At 49.0% G+C, this 17260-nt stretch overlaps 1 protein-coding gene and 1 pseudogene across 1 annotated transcript in view; both read left to right on the plus strand.

Annotated features, from left to right (window-relative positions):
• hm13 (histocompatibility (minor) 13) overlaps positions 1–11833 on the plus strand; it is a 173612-nt gene extending 161779 nt beyond the window's left edge. Inside the window, exon 13 of the transcript XR_011948814.1 lies at positions 11323–11833. The gene's annotated coding sequence lies outside the window, so the exon portion shown is untranslated. The remainder of the gene's footprint in view (positions 1–11322) is intronic.
• A 1703-nt stretch (positions 11834–13536) lies between these two features.
• Positions 13537–13597, plus strand: LOC140428928 (U4 spliceosomal RNA; annotated as a pseudogene).
• The last annotated feature ends 3663 nt before the right edge of the window (positions 13598–17260 follow it).

Consider the following 17260-nt stretch of genomic DNA (forward strand, 5'->3'; position numbering starts at 1 on the left):
TTTTGGGGGCCTCGGAGATCGGGCCATCATTTAAAAATGGCCTCCCAATCTCTCGTTACAGTTCCGATCGCCGGAACCCCTCGGCCGCGAGTTCGCGTTTAGGTCCGTTATACGTCATGTTGAATAGCCGTGTGTTTCTCAGCACTGTGAGCTCCAGGAGACACGCGGCTAAACGCGCTCACTACGGGACTTTGTTCCCTTTGGCGAGAATCGTGCCCAAGGACGGAGAAATCTTTTTTAAAAAAATCTTTTTATTGAGGTATTTGCAAAATTTTTATAACAATAACAAAAACAGTAACATTAACATGGAAAAATAACCATTTCCCCACCCGACCCAATCTTCACACACCTCAACTATCTAACACCTATCCGCCACCCCACCCCCTTCAGAATGCAGCTTCTGCCGACATTTTAATTTTCCCCGAGAAAGTCGACGAACGGCTGCTACCTCCGAGAGAACCCTAACATTGACCCTCTTAAGGCAAACTTTATTTTCTCGAGCCTGAGAAACCCAGCCATGTCACTAACCCAGGTCTCTACACTCGGGAGCTTCGAGTCCCCCCACATTAAAAGGATCCGTCTCCGGGCTACCAGGGAGGCAAAGGCCAGGACGTCGGCCTCCTTCGCCCCCTGAACCCCCGGCTCTTCCGTCACTCCAAAGAGCGCTACCTCCGGACTCGGCACCACCCGTGTTTCTAGCACCGTGGACATTGCCTTCGCAAACCCCTGCCAAAACCCTCTGAGCTTCGGGCATGCCCAAAACATGTGGACATGGTTTGCTGGGCTTCCCGCGCACCTCGCACATCTATCGTCTACCCCGGAAAACGTGCTCATCCTCGCCGCCGTCATGTGTGCCCGGTGGACCACCTTAAATTGTATTAAAGGATGGAGAAATATAATCTTAGAGGTGACAAAAACTCTTTTTTAAGGCGTATAACATTAGAGGGGAAATAAGCAGCCTTGTCAATGGACTGGATGCGGGATTTGAAACTGCTTTGCATAGTTCAGCCTTAATCATGGTGGAAGGGCTGAAACGATGGTTTCAGTCATCCTCAGGCTTGGCTGGTCCTTTAATGCTGTGCAGTCGGTCTGATAGCGCTGAGGTGGCCATGGTGCTGAGAGAAGTGAGGTTAGTTCGGAATGTACACATGGAAGTAGGTTCCATAGCGGAATGATGTCCCTGAGTCCTGGCAGGGGCAGCAACCCCGTGAGAATCTCTCCCTCTCACATGTCTGCGGCGGTAAGAGAAATCATTCCCGGAGGTGACCAGCTGCATTGACAAAAGGACAAAGAACAAAGAAAAGTACAGCACAGGAACAGGCCCTTCGGCCCGCCAAGCCCGTGCCGACCATGCTGCCCGACTAAACTACAATCTGGGTCCGTATCCCTCTATTCCCATCCTATTCATGTATTTATCAAGATGCCCCTTTACATCACTATGTCCCTGCTTCCGCCACCTCCTCCGGTAGCGAGTTCCAGGCACCCACTACCCTCTGCGTAAAAAACTTACCTCGTGCATCTACTCTAAACCTTGCCCCTCTCACCTTAAACCTATGCCCCCTAGTAATTGACCCCTCTACCCTGGGGAAAAACCTCTGACTATCCACTCTGTCTATGCCCCTCATAATTTTGTAGACCTCTATCAGGTCGCCCCTCAACCGCCGTCGTTCCAGTGAGAAAAAAACGAGTTTATTCAACCGCTCCTCATAGCTAATGCCCTCCATACCAGGCAACATCCTGGTAAATCTCTTCTGCACCCTCTCTAAAGCCTCCACATCCTTCTGGTAGTGTGGTGACCAGAATTCAACACTATACTCCAAGTGTGGCCTAAATAAGGTTCTATACAGCTGCAACATGACTTGCCAATTCTTATACTCAATGCCCCGGCCAATGAAGGCAAATATGTCGTATGCCTTCTTGACTACCTTCTCCACCTGTGTTGCCCCTTTCAGTGACCTGTGGACCTGTACACCTAGATCTCTCTGACTTTCAATACTCTTGAGGGTTCTACCATTCACTGTATATTCCCGACCTGCATTAGACCTTCCAAAATGCATTACCTCACATTTGTCCGGTTTAAACTCCATCTGCCATCTCTCCGCCCAAGTCTCCAAGCGATCTAAATCCTGCTGTATCCTCTGACAGTCCTCATCGCTATCCGCATTGGTGGGAGTAGAGCCAGGCACTGAGGTGGACAACTAAAAGAGAGGCGATGATGGAGGATGATGTTTTTCTCAACCACTGATGGGGTGGAGAGGGATAAACCATCAGCGTCGGTAGACGCAGAGGCTGCGATTCATCATTGTTTACCAGGTCAACTCTCAATGGGACAGAAAGTTGAAAAGATTTAAATGGAGTTTTGGAAGAGGTGGGCAGATGCCATGTTCAAGGAACTCAAAGCGATTATTTCAGGCCTCAAGTAGAATTGCAACAAGGTCTGGTTGGCCTAAGTCCAAAAGGCATTGCATATTCTGGTACATTTTTAATGCATCAATAATTTTTTTTTAATATTTAGAGTACCCAATTCATTTTTTACAATTAAGGGGGCAATTTAGCATTGCCAATCCACCTAGCCTGCACATCTTTGGGTTGTGGGGGCGAAACCCACGCAAACACGGGATAATGTGCAAACTCCACACGGACAGTGACCCAGAGCCGGGATCGAACCTGGGGCCTCGGCGGCGTGACGCAGCAGTGCTAACCACTGCGCCACCGTGCCGCCCCAATGCATCAATAATTAATCAAATTTCCTAGCCCCCTGTTGTTTTATGCTTTTATGCTTTATCTGTAAACCTCTCCTCTCTGTTGTGCTTGCATCACCGACTTCCACCCGCACTGCAGTTGTTCTACCGTCGATTGTGCCTTTAGTCACCCGGTTGCTGGTTCTGAATCTCCCGGACACCTTTTCCTTTAACAGCCCCTATAATATTTACCTCCCCACTCCTAATCGCTCCCTCTCTGGCTCTGTGCCCAACGTCTCCGCAATCTTATGGAGCTCCTTTGGATGTTTTCCTGTGCTAATGGTGCAAGTTGTCACATTCTCCCCGTGTCTGCGTGGGTTTCACCCCCACAACCCAAAGATGTGCAGGGTAGGTGGATTGGCCACGCTAAATTGCCCCTTAATTGGAAAAGAAATAATCGGGTACGCTAAATTTATTATTTAAAAAGTTGTCTTGTTAAGGCATGGCCTGTTTGCCCACTGTTGTTAAATTTGTGATATTGGGGCAGCACGGTGGCGCAGTGGGTTAGCCCTGTTGCCTCACGGAGCCATAGGTGGGGGTGGGGGTGGGGGGGGGGGGGGGGTGGGGGGGGGGGGGGTGGGGGGTGGGGGGGGTTGGTTCCCTATTTTTGGTTTCATAGGATCTTTTCTATCCACATGACAGGGTCCCTTTGAATAGCTGAGAATACATTTGCCCACAGCAAAGCAAACTTTCTGACTGCTGTGCAGGCGTTAAAAATGATTTAATTGCATCATTGCCTTATTGCCATCTCGCATGACAATTGCCATTTAAGTATGGTACATCGGGAACTGAATGGTGTGGTGAGTTAGCGTGCTGTACTTTCACCTCTGTGACCTGGATTTGAATCCAAAGTTTGGACAAAATTGGAACGAGATTTGTAATGGGCAATGCGTACTCAGATCAACATGAGGCTGGAGTTGGATACCAAGGTGGCCCAGTGTGAAGAATGGGGGGATTCATTGCTGGTGGAAGAGGAGGCTGCCTTCTGAGATTGCAGCTCAGGCAAAAATGTTTGGGTAGTACAGAGCTTGAGTATTGCTGAAAAAAAAAGGTCATGTTGAAGCTTTTTCATCTTGCACTCACCAGGCCATTAAGCAAGAGTAGCGATGTAAGGAGGAAAACAACAATTTATTAGAAGAGAGTGCTGATTGGTTGGCAAGTGGTTTCCATTGGTAACAGGGTTACTATAGAGATTACCCCAGTTTGGTAGAGGTGTTTTCCATAGAGATTACCCCAGTTTGGTAGAAATGTTGCCTTAGAAAATGTCCCAGTTTGGTAGAGGTGTTGCCATAGAGATTACCCCAGTTTGGTAGAGGTGTTTGCCATAGAGATTACCCCAGTTTGGTAGAGGTGTTATCATAGAGAATGTCCCAGTTTTGGTAGAGGTGTTGCCTTAGAGAATGTCCCAGTTTTGGTAGAGGTGTTGCCATAGAGATTACCCCAGTTTGGTAGAGGTGTTGCCATAGAGATTACCCCAGTTTGGTAGAGGTGTTTGCCATAGAGATTACCCCAGTTTGGTAGAGGTGTTATCATAGAGAATGTCCCATTTTGGTAGAGGTGTTGCCTTAGAGAATGTCCCAGTTTTGGTAGAGGTGTTTACCATAGAGGTTACCCCAGTTTGGTCGAGGTGTTGCCACAGAACGCCCCAGTTTGGTAGAGGTGTTGCCATAGAGATTACCCCAGTTTAGAGAGGTGTTGCCATAGAGATTACCCCAGTTTGGCAGAGGTATTGCCTTGGAGAATGTCCCAGTTTAGTAGAGGTATTGCCTTGGAGAATGTCCCAGTTTAGTAGAGGTATTGCCTTGGAGAATGTCCCAGTTTGGTAGAGGTGTTACCATAGAGATTACCCCACTTTGGTCGAGGTGTTTCCACAGAACGCCCCAGTTTGGTAGAGGTGTTGCGATAGAGATTACCCCAGTTTAGAGAGGTGTTTGCCATAGAGGATTACCCCCAGTTTGGTAGAGGTGTTGCCATAGAGAATATCCCTGTTTGGTAGAGGTGTTGCCATAGAGAATGTCCCAGTTTGGTAAAGGTGTTGCCATAGAGAATGTCCCCAGTTTGGTAAAAGGTGTTGCCATAGAGAATGTCCCAGTTTGGTAAAGGGTGTTGCCATAGAGAATGTCCCAGTTTGGTAAAGGTGTTTGCCATAGAGAATGTCCCAGTTTGGTAGAGGTGTTGCCATAGAGAATCTCCCAATTTGGTAGAGGTGTTGCCTTGGAGAATGTCCCAGTTTGGTAAAGGTGTTGCCATAGAGAATGTACCAGTTTTGGTAAAGGTGTTTGCCATAGAGAATGTCCCAGTTTGGTAGAGGTGTTTACCATAGAGAATGTCCCAGTTTAGTAGAGGTGTTGCCTTAGAGAATGGTCCCAGTTTGGTAGAAGTGGTTGCCATAGAGAATGCCCCAGTTTGGTAGAGGTGTTGCCTTAGAGGAATGCCCCAGTTTGGTAGAGGTGTTGCCTAAGAGAATGTCCCAGTTTGGTAGAGGTGTTGCCATAGAGAATGTCCCAGTTTGGTAGAGGTGTTGCCATAGAGAATGTCCCAGTTTGGTAGAGGTGTTGCCAGAGAGAATGCCCCAGTTGATGTTGAATTGTTATTTTCCCTTTAAATAAGGGTAGCACGGTGGGGGAGTGTGTTAGCCTGCTGCCTCACGGCACCGAGGTCCCAGTTTCAATCCCGGCTCTGGGTCACTGTCCGTGTGGAGTTTGCACATTCTCCCCGTGTTTGCGTGGGTTTCACTCCCACAACCCAAAAAATGTGCAGGGTATGTGGATTGGCCAGGCTAAATTGTCCCTTAATTGCAAACAAAATGAAATTGGACACTCTAAATTGTTTCTTTTTCCAAAATTCCCTTTACATTTGACATTCGTGCTCCACATGTGCAGTGACCCAGAGCCAGGATCGAACCTGGGACCTCGGCGCCGTGGAACAGCTGGGCTAACCCACTGCGCCACCGCGCTGCCCAGTAATGCGCAAAATAGTGTGCGGAGTTTCAGAAGTTGGTGACCATATGCGAAGGGGCTGAATACACATACACTGACTCTGGAGGGTGGGGTGTTCCATTCTGGTACTGGTATCCGTGCACCAGGAAATGAAAACCTCACCCTAACATGTAAACACAGTAAATAAAAAAAGGCGATACTTTTATCATTTCAATATGTCCTCAAGTGCTCTGCGGCCAATTAAGTCATTTTTTAAAATTGTAGCAAATCGGGCAAACAAAGTGCTCAAAGCAAGGTCCTAAAAATAACAATGTGATTATTACATTTGTTTTAGGGATTTTTTTTAAAAGTAGCAATTTAGCGTGGCCAATCCATCTGTCTTGCACATCTTTGGGTTGTGGGGGTAAGATCCACGCAAACGGAGAGAATGTGCAAACTCCAGACGGACAGTGACCCGGGGCCGGGAGGAACCCGAGTCCTCACCGCCGTGAGGCAGCAGTGATAACCACTGCGCCACCAGCCACCCCTGTTGATTAACAGATAAATATTGGCCAAACCACCGTCCCCGTCCTTCTCTGCAACAGTGTCATGAGATCTTCAACATCCACCTGAGGGAGATGGGGGGCCACAATTTAACATCTCTTCCAAAAGACACCTCCTCCACCAGGCACCCACTCAATGTTACCACCTGATCAGTGTGGATTGTGTACAGGGCAGCACGGTGGCACAGTGGGTTAGCACTGCGGCCTCACGGTGGCGAGATCCCAGGTTCGATTCCGGCTCTGGGTCACTGTCCGTGTGGAGTTTGCACATTCTCCCCGTGTTTGTGTGGGTTTCGCCTCCACAACCCAAAGATGTGCAGGCTGGGTGGATTGGCCACACTAAATTGCCCCTTAATTGGAAAAAAATGAATTGGGTACTCTAAATTTATTTTAAAAAACTTAGATTGTGGACCCAGATTTCTGGAGTCAGGCTGTCAACCTCTGAATTAGAGGTGAGCGAGTAACCCACCAAGCCACAGCACCAACTAACTACACGGGGAGACTGAGCTATGATTTCACTTCCGATAAACAAGTGAATCAGTTAAGCGGCTTTTTATTTTCTTTAAACACTGCGCCAATCAAAACCAAAAAGCGGATTCATTGTTGGGATTTCTGATTACTCTGGAAGTTTTTTATGATTCTATTGCTGCTATTAACCGTGTGTGGTGCAAGGGCAGCGCGCTGGCGCAGTGGGTTAGCCCTGTTGCCTCACGGCGCCGAGGTCCCAGGTTCAATCCCGGCTCTGGGTCACTGTCCGTGTGGAGTTTGCACATTCTCCCCGTGTTTGCGTGGGTCTCGCCCCCACAACCCAAAGATGTGCAGGCTAGGTGGATTGGCCGCGCTAAATTGCCCCTTAATTGGAAAAAATGAATTGGGCACTCTAAATTTAGAAAAAAACATGTGTGGCACAGTGGGGCCTGCCTCTGAGCCAGAAGGTTTGAAACCCACCCCAGGACTTGCCGGCCAAGGAAGCTGCGTTCATAGCACGGTCAAACAGGTTGAGTATCAACCTGAAAATCCTTCCAAACACGCCAATGGCTGGCGGTAAGAGCGGCAGGGACTCCAACTCAGCCATGCCTGATGTGCAGTGGTGCCTCTCAAGCTATAAGTGTCTGCCGACATGATAGCTACCCGTTCCAGGAAAAGCTCGCCGTGGGAACAGAAGCACTTGATGAAAGAAGAGAAACAACAATTTATACCATGTGTCAACGGAGTCACTTCAGGTCCCAGTACATTTCACCGGTGACTAAACTTTGTAAGTATTTCATGGACGGGAAGTGCTGGATGTCCTGAGGTTGCTACCAATGCAAGTCTTTTTCAGTCATCGCTTTGCTCACTTTTTACATCCTTTGGGGTAATAAGATGGAGGCATGGTAGCACAGTGGTTAGCACGTTTGCTTCACAGCGCCAGGGTCTCAGGTTCGATTCCCGGCTTGGTTCACTGTGTGTGCGGAGTCTGCACGTTCTCCCCGTGTCTGCGTGGGTTTCCTCCGGGTGCTCCGGTTTCCTCCCACATGTCCTGAAAGACGTGCTGTTAGGTGAATTGGACATTCTGAATTCTCCCTCTGTGTACCCGAGCAGGCGTCGGGCAGATCGAGCCGACCAGAGGAGAATTTACAATGAAACGCACCGTTCCTTGGGACAGAATCCGACCAATGGGGGGAGCGGAGGGCCTGTGCTGGCTGGCACACTGGACAATCAATCCCAGCCTGATTACTCCGCATTTGCGGATAGGCTCAACAAATGAGCCTATCAGCAATCAATGCAGAGCGAAATCAGACTCTGATTGGTGAGTCTGAAAGAGTGGGAAAAACCTGGTCCGAACCGCACCAACGGTTAACTCGAAGCGGGCACGTGCGAGGAACGAAGAGAGGCGAAGAGGGAGAGGCAGAGGCTGCCGAGGTTCTGGGTCGGTTTTTTTTGCGAAAGGCGAGCAGGTTTGCGACTCGACCGGGGCAGGCCGCCCACAGCGAGGCTGTGTGGCTTCTACCTTTGCGTTCTGTGGGGTGCGGGTAGGTGGGGTGTGGGTTTGCAGGGGGGGAGGGGGGAGGGGAGGGGGCCTAGAAAGGAAGGTATCACAGGGCCCCACAAACTGTATTTCCGCTTCTGGAGCCAAGCTGCTTTCAGTTGTGGGTTTACAATATGAAATAGTCTCTAAGAAATCCAGTGAGTGCTGCAGGGAGATCAGACAATGTGCCAAAAGGTGTTAAAAAGTGAATTAGCAGTACCACCAGAGGAGAAAATGTATACCTCATTCCTGTCAGATTTCTTTTCTACTGGCTGTGTACTGGAGGGGAACTGCTCACCTCAAAGGGAGCAGCACATTGAACTGACCCTGTTAGATCGTTTACTGTTAATCATTGACAGCAAGGCACCATTTTTCACACTTCTGTGCCAGGATCGGGTAAAGAGGCCAAACACTTTCCCTCCATGACACGTCTCACAATTTTAAAGTTTGACTGTCTCTGGACCCTTCGCCTCCTCTCTTAGTCCTTTTTTTTTTAGAAAATATTTTATTGAGGCATTTATCATTTTAACATTCTAAACAACAGAGCGGTCCGACACACACGCAAAAACCCCAGGCTCGGGAAACCCTCCTCAATGAAGAGATCCCCAAATCTCTGCCCGCTGCCACCTCCTCAAGCACCCCCCCCCCCCCCCCCCCCCCAGCAAACCCCCCCCCCCCCCCCCACCTCCCCTCCCAGAGCAAACCTGTGATTATCACAGATCAGTGACCATACGGACGCCCTCTTTGGTCTCATGCGTGGCCTCCATTGCTGCCACTCTCAGGGCTGCCAGTACCCTGGACTTGTGGAGCACCGAGCCGGCGAGAACGGCAGAGGTGCCATTAACAGAGCCTTCAGACTCGTGCCCTTGCAAGATGCCGCCTCCACTCGCTCCCACACGGACCCCTCCCCCACTACCCATTTTCTAATCATCGAAATATTGCCCCGCCCAGTAATAGTTAATAAAGTTCGGAAGGGCCAAGCCCCTCTCACCGCGCCCCCGATCAAGGAGAACCTTCTTCACCCTCGGGGCTTTCCCGGCCCATATAAAACCCGAGATCGTCACGTTCGTCTTCCTAAAAATGCCTTGGGGATGAGGATTGGGAGACACTGAAACACAAACAGCAATCTCGGGAGGACTGTCACCTTCACAGTCTGTACCCTCCCCGCCAATGAGAGTGGGAGCACGTCCCACCTATGGAAGTCCCCTTTCATTTGCTCAATCACCCTGCCCAGATTTAGTTTATGAAGCTGACCCGAGTCCCTTGCCACTTGAATCCTCAGGTACCTAAAACACCTCCCCATTACTTCGAACGGCATCTCCCTCAGTCTCCTCTCCTGCCCCCATGCCTGCATCGCAAAAAGCTCGCTCTTGCCCATGTACAGTTTGTAACCTGAGAACCGGCCAAATTCCTCCAGTAATCCCATAATTCCTGCGATTCCCCCCCCAACGGGTCTGTTATATAAAGGAGTAAATCATCCGCATAGAGCGAGACCCTATATTCCACCCCCCCCCCCCCCTCACTATCCCCCGCCAAATGTTCGATGCTCTCAACGCCATTGCCAAAGGCTCTATGGCCAGGGCAAACAGTAGTGGGGAGAGTGGACACCCCTGCCTTGTCCCCCTGCAGAGACTAAAATACTCTGATCGAACTCGCTTGGTGCTTACATTCGCCACCGGTGCCTGATATAGCAACCGGACCCACTCCACAAATCCCTGCCCGAACCCAAACCTTCCCAGGACATCCCATGGGTACTTCCACTCCACCCAATCAAAGGCCTTTTCTACGTCCATGGCCACCACCGCCTCGACCTCGCGCCTCTCTGCAGGCATCATCATTACATTTAGGAGCCGCCTAATGCTGCTCTTCGCTTATTCCTAACAGTCCATCCCCCGTCACCCCTGTGTCCGCTGGCTCTGAATCTGGAAACGCCTCAATTGTAAAATTCTCACCCTTGCTTTCGAACCCCTCCATTGCCAAACCCCCCCCCCCCCAACGTCATCAGTTCACCTTTGGCTGCTGAGGTGCTAAGATCTGGAATTCCCGAATCCTCTCCCTGAACCTCGCCATCCCTCTACCTCTCATTCCTTTAAGATGCTCCTTAGAACCTACCTTCTGACTGATTTGTTATGTTCTAGGTGTAACATAAGCAGCTTCCTTGTGGTGCACTTGACAAGGGAAGTGTCACAATATACACCAGTATATCATGGTGCAGACACACACTGATGGACACACAGTGGGACCAATCAACACACACAACACCGCAGCCAATCACCGGTTAGAGCACACGCACTATAAAGACAGGGGGCATCAGAGTTCCCCCTCATTCGAGCTGCAGCTAGCTAGTAGGACAGAGCTCACAGCCTGCAGCACAGACATTCGCCATGTGCTGAGTGCATTGACTGGTTAGGACAAGGCAAAGGTCTTTAGTTAAAGCTAGTATTGTGTTAACCCACAGTGAGAGTATGTTAAACAGTTAATGACTCAATAAAATAGTGTTGCACTATTTCAAGTGTTGGTGACCTGTATGTGTTCCACATACCGTGGGATCCAGAGCGCCCAACACAACAGGAAGGTTCAGACGTGGAGATAACTTCAACACGTTTATTAAACTATTTACACTTCTATTACTCGGGTTCGACACTACTGCTAATCCTACTATAGCTACCCAGACTGACTAACCAGTTGCTGCAATCCACGTGGTGGGAGTAATATTGAATCAACCCTGTGTCTCTACTCACTGACTGTCTCCACTGGAAAGAGGCAGATCATGTGTGTGGTGTCCTTTATATGTGGGTTGGTGTAATGCCCTCCTGTGGCCGTGTCACCTCTGTGTGTATTGTGATTGCCCATTGATCGTGTCCTATCTAACTGATCTATTGGTTGAGTGTGTGTGTGTGTGTGATGTCTCTGGTGCTCCATCTAGTGTCTAGCTAGCCTACATGCATTTACATTGATGCACATCACCGCACTGCCAATGCTTTTTGTCATCTGATCCAAACTTTGTGCGGGAGCACAATGCGGAGCAGCTCGGGATGTTTCACTGGCATTATATAAATGTAAGATGAGGTTGTTGATTGCTCTCTTTCCAGGGATACGTTGTTGCTGACGGCACTCCGGAACCCCACCTTTGGCTGTTCTTTCGTCTGCAAACCTGGATAGATTGTAAAACCGTAAGGAAACCTGCATGCCACCCACTGAGCCAAGCTGATGAAAGAAATGGCAACAGCTGCTCCGAGGAGCAAGAGCAGCCGAAAGATTAGAACCTTCACTGGGAATGTTGTCCTTTTCCAGTCAGCATCATCTCCTCGGTGACATGCCGGCAATCAGGAGCTTGCATGTAGTCACTTTACATGGGTAAAGGGGGGCTGATGGTTAATGGAAAGACCACTAGGGGGGCAGCACTGGCGTGTATAAAAGCGGGACGCAACAAGCCCTTGGGGCTTTTTGGCTGATTAGACTGTGAGGAGAACAGAGGCAGAGATTGAGCTCATGCCTAGTTGTAGAGCTTAGAAAAGTAGTAACCTTTCTACTACAGTTCTTAAAGTAAGAACCCACACAGTTATTTAAGTTGTGTTGCTCAATAAACCTTCTGTAAAACTTCTGGACGACTTTGAGCCTTCTTCCAAAGCCTCTACTGTAACTGAGTTGAGTCGCACAGATTACCTGCCTTACAGGTAACAAAGCAGTCACCATTTTCTTTTCTAAAAATTATTTTTATTAAAAAATGTTCAGAACTCACAACATCAGCCAGCCCAGAAAATGGCTCCGACATAGTGTCCTGATAACGATATATATTTTTAAAAACCTGCAGAAAAAACCCCAACCGAACTCCACCAGCCCAACAAAAGTTACCTACCCCCCAAAATTAATAATAACCCGTCCCCCCCATTCTACCAACTGATGGTCACTAATTATTTAAAGTTTGAGATGAATGACCGCCACCTGAGGTACAACCCCTCCGCCGACCCCCTCACAGTGTACATTACCTCTTCCAAATTTAGAAATTCCGTGAGGTCACTCAACCAGGCCGAGGCACAGAGTGCAGCAAAAGCGCTCCAACCCAGCATAGCTCGCCTCCGGGCTATCAGCGTGGCAATGGCAAGAACATCCTCCTTCACCCCGGCCCGCAGCCCCGGCGAGTCCTTCATCCTGAAAATGGCCACCGACGGCCAAGGCACCAGATCGATGTTAAGCTCTGGATTTCCTTCACTACAGCCTCGCCGCCTCACTTTCCTTCTTTCTGGGCACTCCTCAAAATTGACCTCTGGGTCAACTGCCTCTGATGTGGTTCGGTGACACACGTGGTTTTACAACCCTCCTGTGAAGTGCCTTGGGATGTTTTATTGCGTTAAAGGCAAATAGTTGTTGCTGCTAAGAGGCCACTTGGACCATCATGATCCTGCTGGCACTTGGGACAAGCTCATAGTCCCCGCCCCCACACCTGGCTCCTTCCTCACAGTGCTTCCAGTGCCTTTTCAGATCCTGCATTTTAGATCACAACAACTTGTTGAACAAAACAAATTTTACTCAACCCTGCTCTGGCCCTTTTGCCAATTATCTTGAATCTGTGTCCTGTAGTTACTGACCCTGGGATGTGGGCATTGCAGGATGTGCCAGAATTTATTGCCCATCCCTAATTGCCCTTGAGGGGGCATTTAAGACTCAACCACATGGATTCACATGTAGGCCAGACCGGGTAAGGACGGCAGATTTCCTTCCCTAAAGGACATGAGTGAACCAAATGGGTTTTTAACACCAATCGACAATGGTTTCATGGTTATCGTTAGATTTTTAATTCCAGATATTTTATTGAGTTTAAATTCCATCATCTGCTGTCTTGGGATTCGAACCCAGGTCCCCGGATCATTATCCTGGGTCTCTGGATTACTAGTCCAGCGTCAATACCATTCTGCCACTACCTCCACATGACGGAGACAACTTCTCCCTCTCTCCTCTACCCAGACCCTTCATCATTTTGAACATCTCTTAAATCTCTTTAGCATCCTCTGCTCTGAAAAGAGCAATCCACGCTTCACTAACCTCTCCACATCAGTGAAGTCCCTCCTCTCTGGTGCCCTCTCCACGCCTTAACATTCTTTCCAAAATGTCACACCCGCAATTACATTTATATAACATAGCAAGGCGCCCAAGGACGCATAATTAGAGTGTAATCCTAAAAAGGGAAGACAAAGCCAAAAAGCGAGTTATTTGGAAGAAAGATCAAAGGTATGGATTTATGGAAGGTCATTGGAAGAGACCTCCCATAATCTCTTCAAACTCGGGAATTTAAATTGTATTAAATGAGTTTTGCGCAGTGGCAGTATTGTCGCCAATGAGGTTTCACTGAGGCACGATTATTGCTTAGAATCATCGAATTTGCAGTGCAGAAGGAGGCCATTCGGCCCATCAAGTCAGCACCGGCCTTTGTAAAGAGCACCCTACTTTTTTTAAAATTTAGAGTACCCAATTAATTTTTTCCAATTCAGGGGCAACTTAGCGTGGCAAAATCCACCTACCCTGCGCATCTTTGAGTTGTGGGGGCGAAACCCACGCAAACACGGGGAGAATGTGCAAACTTCACACGGACAGTGACCCAGAGCTGGGATCGAACCTGGGACCTCGGTGCCGTGAGGCAGCAGTGCTAACCACTGCGCAACTGTGCTGCCTTATGAGCACCCTACTTAAGCTCAGGCCTCCACCCTATCACCGTAACCCAGTAACCCCACCTAACCACTTTTGGACACTAAGGGGCAATTTAGCACAGCCAATCCATCTAAGCTGCACACCTTTGGACTGTGGGAGGAAACCAGAGCACCCGGAGGAAACCCACGCAGACACGGGGATAACGTGCAGACTCCGCACAGACAGTGACCCAAGCCGGGAATTGTCCTGGGGCCCTGGAGCTGTGAAGCAACAGTGCTAACCACTTTTCCCAATACCCCGCGATGGTGACTTGTAATAAAGTCATCTTTTATTTTTAAATTTAGTGTACCCAATTAATTTTTTCCAATTAAGGGGCAATTTAGCGTGGCCAATCCACCTAACTTGCACATCTTTGGGTTGTGGGGGCGAAACCCACGCAGATACGGGGAGAATGTGCAAACTCCACACGGACAGTGACCCAGAGCTGGGATTGAACCTGGGACCTCGGCGCCGTGAGGCTGCAGGGTTAACCCACTGCGTCACCGTGCTGCCTGGTAATAAAGTCATCTTTAGCAATTTTTGGTAGTCTCTTTGGTACCCTGTCTACATGTGAAAATGTTAGACAGAGGAGATCAGGAGAATATCCAACAGGAAAGATGTCTGAAGAGGTTATGTTTTGAAAAGAGACAGCACGGTGGCACTGCAGTCTCACGCCGCCGAGGTCCCAGGTTCGATCCCAGCTCTGGGTCACTGTCCGTGTGGAGTTTGCACATTCTCCCCGTGTCTGCGTGGGTTTCGCCCCCACAACCCAAAGATGTGCAAGCTAGGTGGATTGGCCACGCTAAATTGCCCCTTAATTGGAAAAAATGAATTGGGTACTCTCAATTTTAAAAACGTTTTGAAAAGTAAATAGATTATATTAACTGAAGCGAGTCTCAGTCTTTGTGATGTGAAACTGCTGGGTTGCTCCAAAACCCATCAGCTTCACTGATGTCCACTGGGGAAGAAAACCTATCATCCTTACCCATTCTGATTGTATACGACTCAAGACCCACAACTATGTTTTAACTGCCTTATGAAATGGTTTTGCAAGCCACTCAATTGCATTGAAGGAGGCAGCTCACCAACACCTTCTCATGGGCAAATAGAGGTGGGTGATAAATGGTGGCCTAACCAGTGATGCCCATATCCTGTGAATCATTAAAACAGGGACAGAACAAAGAACATTACACCACGGGAACAGGCCCTTCGGCCCACCCAGCCTGCGCCGATCCAAAACGATCTGTATCCCTCTATTTCCCACCCGTTCATATAAGACCATAAGACATAAGAGCAGAATTAGACCACTCGGCCCGTCGAGTCTGCTCCGCCATTCAATCATGACTGATATTTTCTAATCCCCATTCTCCTGCCTTCTCCCCATAACCCCTGATCCCCTTATTGATCAAGAACCTATCTATCTCTGCCTTAAATACACTCAGTAATTTGGCTTCCGTCTGCGGCAAAGAGTTCCACAGATTCACCACCCTCAAGCTGAAGAAATTCCTCCTCATCTCTGTTTTAAAGGGGGCAGCATGGTGGAGCACTGGTTAGCACTGCTGCCTCACGGCACAGAAGACCCAGGTTCGATTCCGACCCTGGGTCACTGTCCGTGTGGAGTTTGCACATTCCCCCCGTGTCTGCGTGGGTTTCACCCCCACAACTTAAAGATGTGCAGGCTAGGTGGATTGGCCACGCTAAATTCCCCCTTAATTGGAAAGAAGAATTGGGACTCCAAATTTCTTCTTAAAAAATCTCTGTTTTAAAGGATCGTCCCTTTAGTCTGAGATTGTGATTATCAAGATGCATCTGAAACATTGCTTTCGTGCCTGCCTCCACCACCTCCACTGGCAACGCATCCCGGGCACCCATCACCCTCTGCGTGAAAAACCTACCCCGCACGTCTCCCCTAAACTTTCCCCCTCTCACCTTGAACCTGTGCCCCCTTGTAATTGAGTCCTCCACCCTGGGAAAAAGCTTCTGACTAGTCACCCTGTCCATACTGTAGTGATCTGTACATCTGTACATACATCTGCACATACACCAGGGACTGCAGCACAGATGAGACAGCCACAGCATCACTAGAGGGAACATCAGAGACGGGTATAAAGGGTCGAGCCCAAGGCAGGATCCGCCTCTTTTAGAAGCACAGAGCTAGTGAGCAGCAGCACACAGGGACAGCTCAGCATAGGCAACTTACCTGAGTGTCACTGGTGATACCTCTTGACTGTTTTACATCTAGTTGAGCTCTGGAAGCAGAACGAACCCTTTGAATAAAGTGTTTGTGTTAACTGGAAGTCTACAGTCGTTATTCAGAATTAGAGAACAACATACATACCTCTCGTAATTTTGTAGACCTCAATCAGGTCTCCCCTCAGCCCCCGTCTTTCCAACGAAAACGATCCGAGTTTATTAACCCTTTCCTCATAGCTAACACCCTCCAGACCAGGTAACATCCTGGTAAACCTTCTTTGCACTCTCTCCGAAGCATCCACGTCCTTCTGGAAGTACGGCGACCAGAACTGCACAGGAATGTGAGGGGAATGCACTAGTCTGGACCAAGCCCCCATTCCCCTGCCGCCTCCCTCCACCCGCCCCCCCCCCCTCCTCCCCACCATCACCGCGCTGCTCCCCAAATATTAATACTTTGATAAAATCCCCTCCCCGCCCACCCCTCCCCCTGCCGCCCCACAACCACCACCACTGCTACCCAGCTGTTGAATAAAGACCCAAGGTGTGTGTGCTCTTGTCAATGGGAATGAGACTGAGCTCAGCAAGGCAAGACTGTGAGGGTGCCAGAGCAATGATATCACATCTGTACACCAGCAGCCCCTGTGGCCTTGAAGCACGGAGCTGAACAGCTGTGAGATGTGTTTAAGCTCGGAGGGATTCCAACGTCCCAACATCACCGCTCACTCTGGGGTTGAATCAGAGTCCCTCAGGATGTTGGCAGTGAAGAGAAACTTTGCTCAAGCCAAAACAAAAAGATTATTTTTAAATCAATTATCTCCTGGCGCCAGTCAGTGACACATAAGCAAGCAAGAGAGAATGAGGTGATGTTGTGGGGGATGTTAATTTTCACCTGAAACATTTCTTTGTGAATGAGATTGAGGGGGTGGGGAGCTGATCAAGGTGCACCAAATGTTAAAAGGCTTCAATAGAGTAAATAATGGATAAACAATTTTCTCTGAATTGAGAATCGAGAAATAAGGGGTCATAATCTTAAAATTGGAGCCAGGCCATTTAGGGTGGCACAGTGGTTAGCACTGCTGCCTCACAGCACCAGGGTTCTGAGTTCAATTACGGCTTTGGGTGTACTGTCTGTGCGGAGTCTGCACGTTCTCC

Source organism: Scyliorhinus torazame, chromosome 8 (genome assembly GCF_047496885.1).
Source record: "Scyliorhinus torazame isolate Kashiwa2021f chromosome 8, sScyTor2.1, whole genome shotgun sequence".
NCBI lineage: Eukaryota > Metazoa > Chordata > Chondrichthyes > Carcharhiniformes > Scyliorhinidae > Scyliorhinus > Scyliorhinus torazame.